General features: G+C 44.7%; 1 protein-coding gene across 4 annotated transcripts in view; it reads right to left on the reverse strand.

Moving 5' to 3' along the window:
• Window positions 1-18,631, reverse strand: part of PTPN5 (protein tyrosine phosphatase non-receptor type 5) — a 170,521-nt gene that overhangs the window by 85,590 nt on the left and 66,300 nt on the right. For all 4 annotated transcript variants that reach the window (XM_077287173.1, XM_077287170.1, XM_077287169.1 and 1 more), the window contains exon 2: window positions 8,113-8,154. The gene's annotated coding sequence lies outside the window, so the exon portion shown is untranslated. The remainder of the gene's footprint in view (window positions 1-8,112; window positions 8,155-18,631) is intronic.

The raw sequence follows: 18,631 nt of genomic DNA on the forward strand, positions 1-18,631 counted from the left end.
GGAACCAGATCGGAAGAGGAAGGCAGTTTAGGCAAAGATACCAAATGGACCATCTTGGAAAAGCGATCACATACCACCCAGATGACAGACATACCTTGAGACACCGGAAGATCTGAAATGAAATCCATGGAAATGTGTGTCCAAGGCCTCTTCGGGACAGGCAAGGGCAAGAGCAAGCCGCTGGCACGAGAACAGCAAGTCCCACAGGACTGCACAAATGACCGCACATCCCGTGACAAGGAAGGCCACCAAAAGGACCTAGCCACCAGATCTCTGGTGCCAAATATTCCCGGATGCCCTGCCAACACCGAGGAATGAACCTCGGAAATGACTCTGCTGGTCCACTTATCAGGAACAAACAGTCTGTCAGGTGGACAAGAGTCAGGTCTACCAGCCTGAAATCTCTGCAACACACGTCGCAAATCCGGAGAAATGGCTGACAAGATTACTCCCTCTTTAAGAATACCAACTGGTTCTGCGACTCCAGGAGAGTCAGGCACAAAGCTCCTTGAAAGAGCATCAGCCTTCACATTCTTTGAACCTGGTAAATACGAGACCACAAAGTCAAAACGGGAGAAAAACAATGACCAACGGGCCTGTCTAGGATTCAGGCGTTTAGCAGACTCGAGATACATCAGATTCTTGTGATCAGTCAAGACCACCACACGATGCTTAGCACCCTCGAGCCAATGACGCCACTCCTCAAATGCCCACTTCATGGCCAGCAACTCCCGATTGCCAACATCATAATTCCGCTCAGCAGGCAAAAACTTCCTAGAGAAGAAAGCACATGGTCTCATTACAGAGCAACCAGGGCCTCTCTGCGACAAAACGGCCCCTGCCCCAATCTCAGAAGCATCCACTTCAACCTGAAAGGGAAGTGAGACATCAGGCTGGCACAAAACAGGCGCTGAAGTAAACCGGCGCTTCAACTCTTGAAAAGCTTCCACGGCTGCAGGAGCCCAGTTAGCAACATCAGAACCTTTCTTGGTCATATCCGTCAAAGGTTTAACAATGCTAGAAAAATTAGCGATAAAACGACGGTAGAAGTTAGCAAAACCCAAGAACTTCTGAAGACTCTTAACTGACGTGGGTTGAGTCCAATCATGAATAGCTCGGACCTTGACTGGGTCCATCTCCACCGCAGAAGGGGAAAAAATAAAACCCAGAAAGGGAACCTTCTGTACTCCAAAGAGACACTTTGAGCCCTTAACAAACAAAGCATTCTCACGCAAAACCTGAAACACCATCCTGACCTGCTCTACATGCGAGTCCCAATCATCAGAAAAAACCAGAATATCATCCAGATAAACAATCATAAATTTATCCAGATACTTCCGGAAAATATCATGCATAAAGGACTGAAACACTGAAGGAGCATTAGAGAGCCCGAAAGGCATCACCAAGTACTCAAAATGACCTTCGGGCGTATTAAATGCAGTTTTCCATTCATCTCCTTGCTTAATGCGCACAAGGTTGTATGCACCACGAAGATCTATCTTGGTGAACCACTTGGCACCTTTAATCCGGGCAAACAAGTCCGACAACAGAGGCAAAGGATACTGAAATTTAACAGTGATTTTATTCAGAAGCCGATAGTCAATACAAGGTCTCAAAGATCCGTCCTTCTTGGCCACAAAAAAGAATCCCGCACCAAGAGGGGAAGAGGATGACGGATATGCCCCTTCTCCAGAGATTCCTTGATATACGAACGCATTGCGGTATGCTCAGGTACAGACAGATTAAATAATCTTCCCTTAGGAAATGTACTACCTGGAATCAAATCTATAGCGCAGTCACAGTCCCTATGAGGAGGAAGAGCACTGGAGCTGGACTCGCTGAATACATCCTGGTAATCAGACAAATACTCAGGAACTTCCGAAGGAGTAGAGGAAGCAATAGACACCGGCGGGGAGTCACCATGAATTCCCTGACAGCCCCAACTTGACACAGACATTGCCTTCCAATCCAAGACTGGATTATGGGTCTGTAACCATGGCAGACCCAAAACGACCAAATCATGCATTTTATGCAGAACAAGAAAACGAATCACCTCCCGATGTTCAGGAGTCATGCACATGGTTACCTGTGTCCAAAACTGCTGTTTATTTTCCGCCAATGGCGTAGCATCAATACCTCTAAGAGGGATAGGATTTACCAATGGCTCAAGAACAAAACCACAACGCTTGGCAAACGACAGATCCATAAGACTCAGGGCAGCACCTGAATCCACAAACGCCATAACAGGGTAGGAGGACAATGAGCAAATTAAAGTCACAGACAAAATAAATTTAGGTTGCAAATTACCAATGGCGACAGGACTAACAACCCTAGTTAGGCGTTTAGAGCATGCTGATATAACATGTGTAGAATCACCACAGTAAAAACACAACCCATTCTGACGTCTATGATTTTTCCGTTCATTTCTAGTCTGAATTCTACCACATTGCATTAAATCAGGTGTTTGTTCAGACAACACCACCAGAGGATTCGCGGCTTTGCACTCCCGCAAACGCCGGTCAATTTGAATAGCCAGCGCCATGGAATCATTCAGACCTGTAGGAATGGAGAAACCCACCATCACATTCTTAATGGCTTCAGAAAGGCCATTTCTGAAATTTGCGGCCAGAGCACACTCATTCCACTGAGTAAGCACGGACCATTTCCGAAATTTTTGGCAATACACTTCAGCTTCATCCTGGCCCTGAGAAATAGCCAACAAGGCTTTTTCTGCCTGAATTTCAAGATTGGGTTCCTCGTAAAGCAATCCGAGCGCCAGAAAAAACGCATCAACATTTGCCAATGCCGGATCTCCTGGCGCTAGCGAGAAGGCCCAATCCTGAGGGTCGCCCCGTAAGAAAGAGATAACAATTTTTACTTGCTGAGCTGAATCTCCAGATGAACGGGGTCTCAGAGATAGAAACAATTTACAATTATTCCTGAAATTCCTAAACTTAAATCGGTCTCCAGAGAACAGCTCAGGAATAGGTATTTTAGGTTCAGACATTGGACTACTGGTAACAAAATCTTGTATACCCTGCACACGAGCAGCAAGCTGATCCACACTTGTAAACAAAGTCTGGACATTCATGTCTGCAGCAAGCACAAGCCACTCAGAGGTAAAGGGGAGGAAAAAAGAGAGGAAAGAAAAAAAAAAAAAAACTCAGACTTTCCTTTCTTGTAATCCCACTTCTGCAATGCATTAAACATTCAACCTTGGCCTGGCATACTGTTATGACCCCAATGGCAGAGGGTCTCAAAAATACATACCAAGTCTGCAAACACAAAAAACCAGCTCATAGGGCAGTGGTAACTGGGCTGACCATATATCTAATCCTAGCACCACAAATAGCAGCAGCCGGGGAACGTGCCTACGTTGGTTCTAGACGTCTCGCGCCAGCCGGAGAACTAACTAACCCTAGAAGGGAAAAGATAGACCTTTCTTGCCTCCAGAGAAAAGACCCCAAAAGTTGGATACAAGCCCCCAACAAATAATAACGGTGAGGTAAGGAGAAAAGACAAACGTAAGAATGAACTAGATATTTAGCAAAGAGAGGCCCACTGACTAATAGCAGAATATAGTAAGATGACTTATACGGTCAGCAAAAACCCTATCAAAATTTCCACGCTGGATATTCAAGAACCCCCGAACCGTCTAACGGCCCGGGGGGAGAACACCAGCCCCCTAGAGCTTCCAGCAGAATCAGGAATCACATTTAGTACAAGCTGGACAAAAAATAATAGCAATGCAAATAACCAAAAAACAAGGAAGCAAGACTTAGCTTAATTTTGCAAGATCCAGGACCAGCAGACAGGAGCAAACAGAAAGGAACTGATTACAACGATGCCAGGCACTGGACTGAGAATCCAGGAAGTTTATATAGCAACACCCCTGGACTAACGACCCAGGTGGGTGCCAAACTGAGGAAAGACAATCCCAGAGTCATATCACTAGTGACCACAAGAGGGAGCCAAAAAAGTCTAATTCACAACAACTCACTATTCTGCTGGTGGAGTCACTGTGTACATACATTACATTACTGATCCTGAGTTACATCCTGTATTATACTCCAGAGCTGCACTCACTATTCTGCTGGTGGAGTCACTGGGTACATACATTACTGATCCTGAGTTACATCCTGTATTATACTCCAGAGCTGCACTCACTATTCTGCTGGAGCAGTTACTGTGTACATACATTACATTACTGATCCTGAGTTACATCCTGTATTATACTCCAGAGCTGCACTCAATATTCTGCTGGTGGAGTCACTGGGTACATAAATTACATTACTGATCCGGAGTTACATCCTGTATTATACTCCAGAGCTGCACTCACTATTCTGCTGGTGGAGTCACTGTGTACATACATTACATTACTGATCCTGAGTTACATCCTGTATTATACTTCAGAGCTGCACTCACTATTCTGCTGGTGGAGTCACTGTGTACATACATTACATTACTGATCCTGAGTTACATCCTGTATTATACTTCAGAGCTGCACTCACTATTCTGCTGGTGGAGTCACTGTGTACATACATTACATTACTGATCCTGAGTTACATCCTGTATTATACTCCAGAGCTGCACTCACTATTGTGCTGGTGGAGTCACTGTGTACATACATTACATTACTGATCCTGAGTTACATCCTGTATTATACTTCACCAGCAGAATAGTGAGTGCAGCTCTGAAGTATAATACAGGATGTAACTCAGGATCAGTAATGTATGTACACAGTGACTCCACCAGCAGAATAGTGAGTGCAGCTCTGAAGTATAATACAGGATGTAACTCAGGATCAGTAATGTAATGTATGTACACAGTGACTCCACCAGCAGAATAGTGAGTGCAGCTCTGGAGTATAATACAGGATGTAACTCAGGATCAGTAATGTAATTTATGTACCCAGTAACTCCACCAGCAGAATAGTGAGTGCAGCTCTGGAGTATAATACAGGATGTAACTCAGGATCAGTAATGTAATGTATGTACACAGTGACTCCACCAGCAGAATAGTGAGTGCAGCTCTGGAGTCACTGTGTACATACATTACATTACTGATCCTGAGTTACATCCTGTATTATACTTCAGAGCTGCACTCAGTATTCTGCTGGTGGAGTCACTGTGTACATACATTACATTACTGATCCTGAGTTACATCCTGTATTATACTCCAGAGCTGCACTCACTATTCTGCTGGTGCAGTCACTGTGTACAACTGTACATACATTATATTACCGATCCTGATTTACATCCTGTATTATACCCCAGAGCTGCACTCACTATTCTGCTGGTGCAGTCACTGTGTACATACATTACTGATCCGGAGTTACATCCTGTATTATACCCCAGAGCTGCACTCACTACTCTGCTGGTGCAGTCACTGTGTACATACATTACATTACTGATCCTGAGTTACCTCCTGTATTATACCCCAGAGCTGCACTCACTATTCTGCTGGTGCAGTCACTGTGTACATACATTACATTACTGACCCTGAGTTACCTTCTATAATATACTTCAGAACTAGAGTCAGGGTTCTGATGGTGGACTTCGTGTATGCATGCAAATGTTTAAGGCAGGTGTTAAAAAATGTGGCAAAGTAAGAATTCTTTGAAAAATAGAAGTGTTAATAGTTTATTTCTAACAGTTACAAAATGGAAAGTGAATGACGTAAAGAGAAATATAAATCACGTGAGTAGTTGGTGTCACCGCCCTTTGTCTTCAAAACAGCATCAAAGGATCTGTTCTTCTCGTCACTTGCATTTTTTGAAGGAACTCAGCAGGAGATTGTTCCAAACATCTTGGAGACCTGACCGCAGGTCTTCTGGGTATGACGCTTGTGCAGATCCTTCTGTCTCTTCACATGATCCCAGACTGATTGGATCACGTGAGATCAGGACTCTTTGGGACTGGATCACCACTTCTAGGACTCTATGTTTTTCTTTACTCTGAAGATGGTTCTTAATGACATTGGCTAGATGTTTGGAGTCGTTGCCTTGAAGCACAATAAATTTGGAGCAGATCAAACGCCTCATTGAAGTTATTACATGATGGATAAGTGTCTGCTTGTATTTCTCAGCATCAAGGACGTCAAGACATAATGGGCAACGTTAAAGATAATAGACCCAGTGGGTTGGCCAAGAAAATTTAGAGAAGTATCCAAGGAGTCTTTTGGTTACATTTCAAGTCCCTGGAGCAGTATCTGGTATAAAAATGAGACTTCCAGTAGGCAACTCTGCAGACACTGAACAAGCAGGGGATACTGGGAGATTCCAGCTTATTACCTTACGGAAAAGGCCCCTTTAATTGTCCTAACGCGGGTGCAGGAGAAGCTTCATATGGGGACGGCCTGGGAATTACTCACAGTGTAAATGAGATAAGTAATGTGTTATTTCCTGACATTACATTAATTGCAGAGAAGAAGGAGTAATTATGATCACACCTCGGCTTTCTCTCCATAACTTGTAGTTCATTATCACATACTCTGCAATTTTGCTAAGAGATCACTGGTGAAGGAAGAGCTGGCGATGTCTGCTACTGAGAAATACGAGATTTACACAAGCCATAAATTAATAAAAACCAAAGATACTAGTAAAGTGCTCACATGTGTCTTCACTTCAAAAATTTGGGCCATGGATGTATCCCCCCATAGGCATACCCCCATAGACATAACACCCAACTTTTAAAGACTGGTAAGAGCAATATATATTGAAGTGTGCTAAACCGCAGGCCTATCCCGCACTGTCCTTTATGTGCTCCAGCACAGAATAGTCCCCTAGTGAAATCCATAGTGTTTCCCCTTTCCTCATACCTCCTTCATGGCCCCCATACAGTATAATGACACTTCAGGCAGTATAACACCCCAAAAATGCCCCCTACACACAGTTTGATGCCCATGTCAGTGTCCAAAACACAGTAAGATGTCCCAGAATGCCCACTCCACACAGCATGATGTTCCCTCAGTGACCCCTTCACACAGTATGATGTCCCCACAGTGACCCCTTACACAGTATGATTTCTCCACAGTGACCCCTTCACACAGTATGATGTCCCCACAGTGACCCATCACACAGTATGATGTCTCCACAGTGACCCCTTCACACAGTATGATGTCCCCACAGTGACCCCTCACACAGTATGATTTCTCCACAGTGACCCCTTCACACAGTATGATGTCCCCACAGTGACCCCTTACACAGTATGATTTCTCCACAGTGACCCCTTCACACAGTATGATGTCTCCACAGTGACCCCTTACACAGTATGATTTCTCCACAGTGACCCCTTCACACAGTATGATGTCCCCACAGTGACCCATCACACAGTATGATGTCCCCACAGTGACCCATCACACAGTATGATGTCCCCACAGTGACCCCTCACACAGTATGATTTCTCCACAGTGACCCCTTCACACAGTATGATGTCCCCACAGTGACCCCTTACACAGTATGATTTCTCCACAGTGACCCCTTCACACAGTATGATGTCCCCACAGTGACCCATCACACAGTATGATGTCTCCACAGTGACCCCTTCACACAGTATGATGTCCCCACAGTGACCCCTCACACAGTATGATTTCTCCACAGTGACCCCTTCACACAGTATGATGTCCCCACAGTGACCCCTTACACAGTATGATTTCTCCACAGTGACCCCTTCACACAGTATGATGTCCCCACAGTGACCCATCACACAGTATGATGTCTCCACAGTGACTCCTCACACGGTATGATGCCACACAATGTATTCCCTCCAAAGTATGTCTCCACAGCTCCCCAACACAGTATGATGTCCCCACAGTGCCCGACAACACAAAATAATGCACCCACACTGCACACCACACATTGTTATGCCCTAACTCTGCACCCAGAACGGTATATGAGACATTAGGGGAGTTGAGTTACACGGCATCTGACAGTGGGTGCAGCTAAACTAGAGTCTGTTTTCAAGAACCCGAAAAATGTAAAAAAAAAAAAATTGGAGTAAAAACAGTAAAGTGCAACATTCCGAAAGTTACTGAATAGTTTATGTAGATGTCAATGGAAATATTGACAAACGCATGAATATTGGCTAGATGGTCAAGATTAGGGTAACTTACCATGCTCCTCGTATACGTGAGAAGTGTCCTCAGATCAAGAATCTGCCAAGAAACAAATGAGAAATTCCTTATTAGTGTCAGTGGAGAGAGACATTGGATCCTGTGTGTACGGCAGCACCGAGCTCCGCTATCAGGTATATGAATCCGGACCGAGCACTGAAATTTCATTCATTATTTTTTTTTGGGGGGGGGGGAGCAAACTGGCCCAAACCCAAAGCAGCAATTCTGCCATATTGTTTTTTTTCCACTTTGCATTCACCACATGGGATAAATATTATATCTTGTTACAGTTAACTCACGTGACAAATATTTATTTTTATTTAACCTTTTAGAATGTATTTACGTCCTGATAAAAGGGGAGGGTGATAGTAACTTTTATTTACTTTTTTTTTAAATATTGCAATACTGTGATATTGTAAAATTACCAATCTCATAAGAACCCATTTTTGATGGCAAGCTTAGAGGGGAAATTGGCCCCAGAAGGGTTACCAACTTCCCATTTCCAACCTCTTACATGCCACTGTCATGACTGATAGCGGCATTTAAGGATTAAACTGCTGCTACAGGAGCCAGCTGTTGGACTTGGGTGCAGGCTGGCTAACACAGCCAGTATCAGTGCTGCTACATACATATCATCAATGGAAATTTTGGCCAAGTCAGCCCGAGTGGTAGTGGATTTGCTCTCTTGCCTGGGTTTGCCGGGTGTGACTCCAGCTCTAGGAAATTATTCAAAAGGTGTTGCAGCTCAAAGATACTCTTATCCTACAAATTAGACACATACTAATAATCATTGTGGGCTAAAACCCAAGTACTGTACTTTTTCCCAGCATTGACTTTTCATATATAATGTATAATGATGTCAGTAAAGTGCTGTGGAATTAAGGGCGCTATATAAGCGAGTAAAATAAATAAATAACAATACCACAAGTCTTAGAAGTACGACTAGAGATAACCAAGTGGATAAAGTCACTGATGACCCTAATGAAAGCCCATTGGGATTAGGAATACGTGTTGATGCACTGTTTTTTAATATAGACCATTATTGTTTGATCAGTAGGCATTTGGCCACCTGTAACCCCCCATCATTAAAGAAATGGGATTGATACTGAGTAGTATACAGAAGGAGCAAATAAGCTACAGTAAGCACTGTGGTCTTTTTTGGATTTTAGGCTGGACATGCCATCAATCACATATTTAAGGATTGTCCTAATGACAGGACTGGTGGAAAACTACGTAAAATTTCCATTGAACCAAGGGGATATCCCAAAATAACTGCATAAGGGACTGCACATGGAATCGGTATGTGGCCCATGGACAAAATTTAGCCATCCAGTAAAAGACATGTATTTTCCCAGTCTAGAAGGAGACTGGATAAAATTTAGACAGTAAAAAACGTGTTGTATTTTCCCAGTCTAGAAGGAGACTGGATAAAATGTCGTCATCCAGTAAAAGACTTATTGTATTTTCCCAGTCTAGAAGGCAACTGGATAAAATTTAGACAGTCAGTAAAACACATGTGTTATCCGTAAATCAGTAAAACACATGTGTTATCCGTAAAGAATATGACAGATCAAAAACTTCCAGTAAAATTCCAAGGTGACGAGAGTCCTAACCTGGACTTAATAGCAAATGCCAAAGCGCATATTTATTGGAGACATTTTCTGTCCCTTCTGTAGCCTCTTTCTTCCTGTGCTCTCCGATGTCCTCAAAACCACCTGCGCCATGGCACCTTCATCCTGGTAACATCCCCGACTTTTGATACATCCGTAAAGCTGTTCATGACATAAGTTGGTATTTTTATCAGTGATGAGGTAAATAAAAGATGGTATCTGTTTTGTGCACAACCAGCGCACAGCGATGGCAGCATATTCTCAGCCTACACGTCATGTGTGGGAGCCGGGTTAGTCATCTAATAGGCATGTGTGATTGACAGAGTGCATTTCGTTTTTCATGTCAGCAAAGAAGACAGTCCCCAATTTAGTGTGTTTTACATACACAGTGTATAATCAGCAGCCGGCACTGCCTGGTTTTCTTGGTTCAAGCTGTCTTTTGCAGCCTTCTGTTAGGACTCTCTTGGCAGATCTGAACAAGCTCTTGGCGGCAGGACAGATAATGGTTCCACAACTGGCGCTCAGCATGACCCTCAACGTGAAAGGATCTGTATAGTGACATGATTCACGCTCTTAAAGGGGGAAGCTACAACCCAAAAAAGTACCCTCTCGTTAGCAGGAAGCAGCTGAAGCGCTCCCAACCCAGCCTATATGTCCCATTTATAGCACTGATATCTCCGTACGATGGACCAGGGGACAAAATGATCTCATCAAGGAGAGAGCGTTAATTAAGTGTGATGTTAAAGGAGTTTCCTGCTTTATACACTGAACTGCTAGTAAGTTATATAACTTATTTTTTAAAGCTAATTTATGTACATTTGTTTTTGCTGTGAACCTTTAATACATAAACATGAGTCATCCAGAGTGAAAGGCCTTCTTTGTAGTTTATGGATCAAATTATACTTGGGTATAAGAAAACCAAAATAATGGCTGCCATATAATGCTGCAAGGTGGTGAAACAAGTCCAGTGATGACCGTCATCTATGGCAGATAGTCCGATAATATAAATATATGTGTATACAGTATATGGACAAAAGTGTTTGGACACACCTAAGTGTGCGATTTTTTTTATAGCTCCTTCCACAGTTGAATTGAAACCTTTACATCACCAAGCACAATGCCGAGCGTCGGATGGAATGGTGTAAAGCAGCCACTATTGGTCTCTGGAGGAGAAGTGTTCTGTGCAGTGGCGGATCGCACTTTTCTATCTGACATCTGATGGTGGAGTCTGTGTTTTGTGATTCCATGAGAACATTACCCCCTGACTGCATTCAACACCTAGATCGGAGATTGTGTCCCCGACCACCCCCCAACATCAGAGTCTGACCTCACAAATGCTCTTCTGGATGAAGGTGCAAAAATCCCCAGAGACACCTCCAAAAATCTTGTAGAAATCCTTCCCAGAAGTGCGGAACCGTTATATCTGCAGAGCGGCAACTCCATATTAATGTCCATGGATGTAGGAGAGGAGGTGAGAAAAGCTCCTGGAGGTGAGATGTGGAGGGGGCACATACTTTTCTCCATATAGTGTATATATTAGAGTAACCTGCTATCTTGAAAATTTTCAACATTTAAAACCACTTTCATCACTGCCGCTTTTGCTTTTCACACTTGAAACTCATTAACAGCAGAGACTGTCTCAGTATCTGTTCACACAATGACATTAGATGGGGTAATTAGTGCTAATCTTTAAGGGGCTGTGATTAAATCAGGTCACACACATTCTACAATATACGCTACATTTTATTTTATCATTGCGGACGACTCAAGGTTTTTGTCATATACAGGTAAAACCTGGGATAGACATCCTTCCAGTATGACCGCTATCGTCGAGTTTGATCATCTTCCAGTATGACTGTGTCAGGACTCTGAACATTTTTTATTACCTTTTGTGCATTACTGCCATTTTCCCAGATGGCGTCTTTGGTCTCATGTGCACTGTGTCTTCCTGCTATAAAACTCTACCCCAGCCTTCAGTCTGTGCTAGAGTATTCTACCTTGCATCCAGCTCCTGACCTCTGGTGACTCCCTGGCTATATATCTGCTCCTGTGAACCTGTGTGGTTATCCTGCTACTCTGCTCTGAGTTCCTCCTGCATACACCAGTTCCAGTAATCCTTCTTTATCTGCTGCTCGTGTTTACTTCCATCTTCATTTGCTGGACATGTAAGCGGTTTCTGCTCTGCAAGAACCTGAGAGTATTACCCAGGCCTCTCTGGTTGAGCTAAGATATTATTTGAACTGCCTTATAAGCATATCTATCTGTGTTTTGGACTAAGCAAGGACTTATTCGTGTCAAGTATCCTCAAGAATAATTGTGCTTCATAGACTTTCTGCGTGATTGCATTTTCCTCTGAAGTTTCCTATAGACTGCTAAGCTGCATTTAATATTTACTCCAAGTGTTGTGGACTTGAGTTTCTCTCTGCACCTGTTTGAATCACCGTGTGATAATATAGACTTTACCACTTATAAAACTGTGTCCTGTAGTTGTCTTGTTCCACGCAAAGAGTCTCCTGAGTTATCCCCTATAATTATTACAGACTGCTTTCGTCGAGTTTGATCAGCTTCCAGCATGACGGCTATCATTCAGTAAGACCGCTATCATACAATATGACCACTATCATTCCAATATGACTGCTATCATTCAGCATGACTGCTATTATCCAGTATGACCACTATCAATCAGTATGACCATCTTCCAGTATGACCATCTTCCAGTATGACCGCCATCATTCAGTATGACCATCTTCCAGTATGACCGCTATCATCCAGTTTGACCACTATCATTCAGTATGACCATCTTCCAGTATGACCATCTTCCAGTATGACCGCTAGCATCCAGTATGACCACTATAATTCAGTATGACCTTCCAGTATGACCGCTAGCATCCAGTATGACCACTATCATACAGTATGACCATCTTTCAGTGTGAATGCTATTATCCAGTATGACCACTATACTCCATTATGACCAGTAACATTCAGTATGACCATCTTCCAGTATGACCGCTATCATCCAGTATGACCATCTTCCAGTATGACTGCTATCATCCAGTATGACCGCTATCATCCAGTATGACCGCTATCATCCAGTATGACTGCTATCATCCAGTATGACTGCTATCATCCAGTATGGCCGCTATCATCCAGTATGGCCGCTATCATCCAGTATGACCGCTATCATCCAGTATGACCATCTTCCAGTATGACTGCTATCATCCAGTATGACCATTATCATCCAGTATAACCCCTATCATCCAGTATGACTGCTATAATCCAGTATGACCATTATCATTCAGTATGACCGCTATGATCCATTATGACCATCTCCCAGTATAAATGCTATCATCCGGTAGGTTCACTATGATCCAGCATGGCATATGTCATTCAGTTTGACCACTATATTCCAGTATTACCACTATCATTCAGTAATGCCACTATTTTCCACTAAGACTGCTATTTTCCACTATGACCGCTATCATCCAGCATGACCACTATCCTCCAATATGACCACTATCCACCAGTATGACCACTATCATTCAGAATGTCTACTATCATACACTCAAGTTTTGGATAAATAATAATTCAGACTGGCTTCTCTGCCCATCAATGGGTTGTGTCTGACATTGAAGCTCAGCAGTATTGAGGTGAATAAAGGTACCGTCACACTCAGCGACGCTGCGGCGATATAGACAATGAGCCGACCTAAACTAGATCGCTGGAGCGTCGCTTGTTTAGGTCGCTGTAGAGACGTCAAACACAGCAACTCCAGAACGATGCAGGAGCGATCCAGTGACGTAACGGCGACTCACTTCTCGTTCTCGCTGGTTGTTAGCTCCATGTCAAACATTGCTGGCGTCGTTGCTTTTGATGTCAAACATGACAATACACACCGATCTGACGACCAAATAAAGTTCTGGACTTCTAGCTCCGACCAGCGATCGTACAGCGGGATCCAGATCGCTGCTGCGTGTCAAACACAACGAGATCGCTATCCAGGACGCTGCGACGTCACGGATTGTTGTCGTTCTCGTTGCAAAGTTGCTGAGTGTGACGGTACCTTTAGTCTGAACTGCAATACCACACATAACCAGTGGTCAGGCATGGCTCTGTTTTGGGAATAAAGCAGCCATGTTTGTCTAATCTCGGACCCCTCCTTTAAGATTATGTTATTATGTTGTTGTCTTGATGATGGTGGCCCGTCTTACCAGTGTTTGTAATTAACTCTAATGATCAGTGTTGTTGTTTTGCAGTAAGAGTAATTCTTTCTCCAATCCTCGGGGAGATATCCTCAGCTTACAGGAGTCACCATATTGGTTCAGTGCACAAGTAAGCAATAACCCAAAACGATTATGAATTAAACATGAGGGAAGCATTATCGTAATTCAAGAATACGGCCGGGACCTCAAGGACATTCACGTGCTCCAGGACATGAGTATCGGAGCATGAACGATGGCCGTACACTGTGCAATACAGTCTCAAGATAAAAGCCCCACAACTCCCATCAGGACAGTAGCCCATCACTACGTCTAGGCTTTTATTCAGCACTATATGGCATTATTACTTGACTGCTATGTGGAGTTTCTACATGGGCAATCTATGGTAGTATTATTAAAATTTTGTCTTGAAGACTTGGCTTCAGTCCTGTTATTAGGCCGCTACAGTGGTCATGTTATTTGCATATTGTATGGCACTATTACATCATTATTTGCTCACTATGATAATATTACTGGAATATTGTATGACACTTCTGACACTGTAGCAATATTATTATATGGAGAAAGTGATAATATCTGTGTGACACGATCACTTGGCACTATGGCAGTATTGTATGGAAATTGTTTGGTAATATTATCTGAACACTATATGGCACAGTCGCGTGGGCACTATAATGGGCTCTATATTTGGACACTGGTGATATTTTTTGGACTTTTACAGCGCCTATATTTCACTATGAAAATGTAGGGTAGAAAGCCACTGTCACTCACCTTTGTGCCCCTCTAAACACCTGTCACCATCTGCACACCTTTATCCTTTAACCTCCTCCGCACATCTCTGTCACACTCCGCCTACCTTTATCCCCCTCTGCACACTTCTGTCACCCTTCACACACTTTTATTTCAGCACTGTGAAGGTGTAGGGCAGAAAGCCATTGTCAGACAACTCTGTCCCCCCACCAGACAACTGTCACAATCCGCAAACTTTTATCCCCCCACTTTACAACTATGTCCTTTTCCGCACACCTCTGTCCCCCTCCGCACACCTCTTCTCATGATGCAAACACCTCTGTCCCCCTCACCTCTTCTCATGATGCAAACACCTCTGTCCCCCTCCACACACCTTTTTCCCCACCACACCCTTCTACCCCCACACACCTCTGTCCCCCCTACACACCTCTTCCAATCATGCAAACACCTCTGTCTCCCTCCACACACCACTGTCCCCCCTACACACCTCTGTCCACCCCTACACACCTCTGCCTCCCTCCGCACACCTGTCTCCCCCCTACACACCTCTGTCCACCCCTACACACCTCTGCCTCCCTCCGCACACCTGTCTCACTCCGAACACCTCTGTCTCCCTCCACACACCTGTGTCCACCCCTACACACCTCTGTCTCCCTCTGCCCCCCTCCGCACACCTGTCTCACTCCACACACCTGTGTCCGCCCTTACACACCTGTCTCCCTCCGCCCCCCTCTGCCTCCCTCCGCACACCTGTCTCACTCCACACACCTGTCTACCTCCACGCACCTCTGTCACCCTCAGCACACCTGCCTCCCTCCGCACACCTCTGCCTCCCTCCGCACACCTCTGTCTACCCCTACACACCTCTGTCTCCCCTACACACTTCTGTCTCCCCTACACACCTCTGTCCACCTCTATACATCTCTGTCTCCCTCCACACGCCTGTCTCACTCCAAACACCTCTGTCCACCCCTACACACCTCTGTCTCCCTCCACCCCCCTCTGCCTCCTTCCGCACACCTGTCTCCCTCCACACACCTCTCTACCTCCACGCACCTCTGTCTCCTTCGGCACACCTGCCTCCCTCGGCACACCTCTGCCTCCCTCCGCATACCTCTGTCTCCCCCTACACACCTCTGTCTCCCCTACACACCTCTGTCTCCCCTACACACCTCTGTCCACCCCTACACATCTCTGTCTCCCTCCGCACACCTGTCTCACTCCGAACACCTCTGTCTCCCTCCGAACACCTCTGTCTCCCTCCGCACACCTCTGTCTCCCTCCGCACACCTCTGTCCACCCCTACACACCTCTGTCTCCCTCCACCCCCCTCTGCCTCCTTCCGCACACCTGTCTCCCTCCACACACCTCTCTACCTCCACGCACCTCTGTCTCCTTCGGGACACCTGCCTCCTTCGGCACACCTCGGCCTCCCTCCGCACACCTCTGTCTCCCGCTACACACCTCTGTCTCCCCTACACACCTCTGTCTCCCCTACACACCTCTGTCCACCCCTACACATCTCTGTCTCCCTCCGCACACCTGTCTCACTCCGAACACCTCTGTCTCCCTCCGAACACCTCTGTCTCCCTCCGAACACCTCTGTCTCCCTCCGCACACCTCTGTCCACCCCTACACACCTCTGTCTCCCTCCGCACACCTGTCTCCCTCCACACACCTCTGTCTACATCCGCACACCTGTCTCCCTCGGCACACCTGTCTCCCTCCACACACCTCTGTCTCCCCTACACACCTCTGTCTCCCTCCGCACACCTCTGTCTCCCCTACACACCTCTGTCCACCTCCACACACCTGTCTCCCTCCACACACCTATCTCCCTCCACACACCTCTGTCTCCCTCTGCACACCTCTGTCTCCCCCTACACACCTGTTCCCCTCTGCTCACCTTTCTCTCCCTACACTCCTCTGTCTCCCCCTACACACCTCTGTCTCCCCCTACACACCTCTGTCCCCTCTTCCAACTGCTTATGTCCCCTCACAGCAACAGGATCAAGTGCTGAAATGTAACCTGCCCTTTCATTCTCTCCCCCAACATCATCTGTCGTGGGAAAGTCAGAAGATTCTCATACCCATCAGATTTTTGGCCAATTCCACCAACTTTCACCTAATGTGTATGAGGACTTGTAGTCTGCCGCTCTGCATTTCTTCTCCATGCTTTACATTACATCTCTGCTCTAGTGTTAAAACCACTCCTGCCTCCACAGGAGGAGCCACTGACCGTCATATTGGGGATCACCATTTGTGCCAATGACTGGTACATTACTAAGGTGACTCTGCTGATTACTGCCAGAACTGTGATGCAGCATTTCCAGAAACAAAAACCACAAAGCTTTCTGTCTGCTTTTAGATGGAAGCTGAAAATGCTTCTTTGGGTTGAGGTCAGATCTGGATGAGTGTGATCACTGAGCACAATGTAATCCTCCTGTACATGGAGGGGTGCGGATTTTTGCTTTTAGAGTTTGCATGTAAAGGAACAAGGGGATTTATCAATCATTATAAAAGTCTAAATCTATAGTTTTGCAGAAATGCTGCAAATTCTGCCAAATTTACCAACATTAAGCATGTGGCATGATAAATGTGAAAGTATTTGACACCAAAACATGTTTTTAATAAATTTTGCATATTTGTACAAATGTCTTTTTTTCACAGTACCCAAATAACAGTGTCATAGAGAACCCAAATAATATCACCATACCCTGTGCTAATACTGCCACCATAGTGCAATAATGTAAAGCAAGGAGGAGAGGGAGAGTCAAACCTGCAGCCTATTGCTTCTGTAGTCCACTGGCTACTGCTGGCTGCAGAATGATGTAACTGAGAATCTATCAGTGAGCTCATTCTGAATGCTTTCGTCTTTTTCTGAGCTCCTCTTAGTTGATTTATAGCCTCGGTCCAGGCAAAGATGAATGTGCGGGGAAAAAATGATGCCAAATGGTACAAAATTTTTAAGCAAAAATGATTTGTTAGCCCCAAATATATGAATTTAAGTAAACAAAAAAAGGGGGTAAACCTTTTATGAATTGGATGATTTGCTAAATTTTTCATGCTTGAATCCCTAGAAAAAATCCATATAGAATGATCTGCTTATGTTTCACGGTTTCCTCTAATGTCGCTCTGTGGCTCAGGATCTGGCACAGAAGATTGAGGTCTATTTATGTCGATGCATGTGTAGTGTTTGCTCTACAGACGGAGACTGACTCAGCCCAGGAGCAGGGTCCCATTAAAGTCATGAGTCAACAGTGTAAATTTAAAGCGACCCCGCAGAGAGGAAAATCAACACTGGATAAATTAGGTCCCTGCGTCATTCATATATGAATGTGTTTTTTTTTTTCAATTTCAAGCCAATCGAATGAAGAGACATTATTAAAGAAGAACACTCCTATTCTAATTCTGATTATTACAATCCACATCAATGGATTATTGCTTCAGTAACTTCTCAGGAAAAAAAGGTGAACCGACAGCAGAGCGACAGCATTTCTCCATAGAGTTTGCCAAAGTTTCACCTGACAGCAAATCGTTTTTTAATATTGACAGAAATAGGAAATGCCCCCATAACATTGCCTGATGCCGCGTGATCTCATAACACTAAATATTTTTTCTCCCAATCCCCTAACGCCATGCCTTCTCTTCCCTCCTGCACTGCATCTAGCTCACATTCTGTCTTTGAACCGGTCACTGAAGACGTAAACAAGCTCCTTGCATCTTCTCATCCTACTACCTGCAGAAGTGACCCTATTTCCTCACATCTCCTCCTGTCCCTTTCCCCAACTGTCATCAATCACCTAACTAAAATATTTAGGGTAGGTGCACATGGTCAGTAAATGCTGTTGGTTGGACGCTGCGTACTTCTGCAGTGTCCAACCCGCAGCGTCCAGATGTTACAGCATAGTGGATGGGATTTCAAGAAATTTAATGTCCACT

The sequence above is a fragment of the Ranitomeya variabilis genome, chromosome 2 (assembly GCF_051348905.1).
Source record: "Ranitomeya variabilis isolate aRanVar5 chromosome 2, aRanVar5.hap1, whole genome shotgun sequence".
NCBI classification, from domain to species: domain Eukaryota; kingdom Metazoa; phylum Chordata; class Amphibia; order Anura; family Dendrobatidae; genus Ranitomeya; species Ranitomeya variabilis.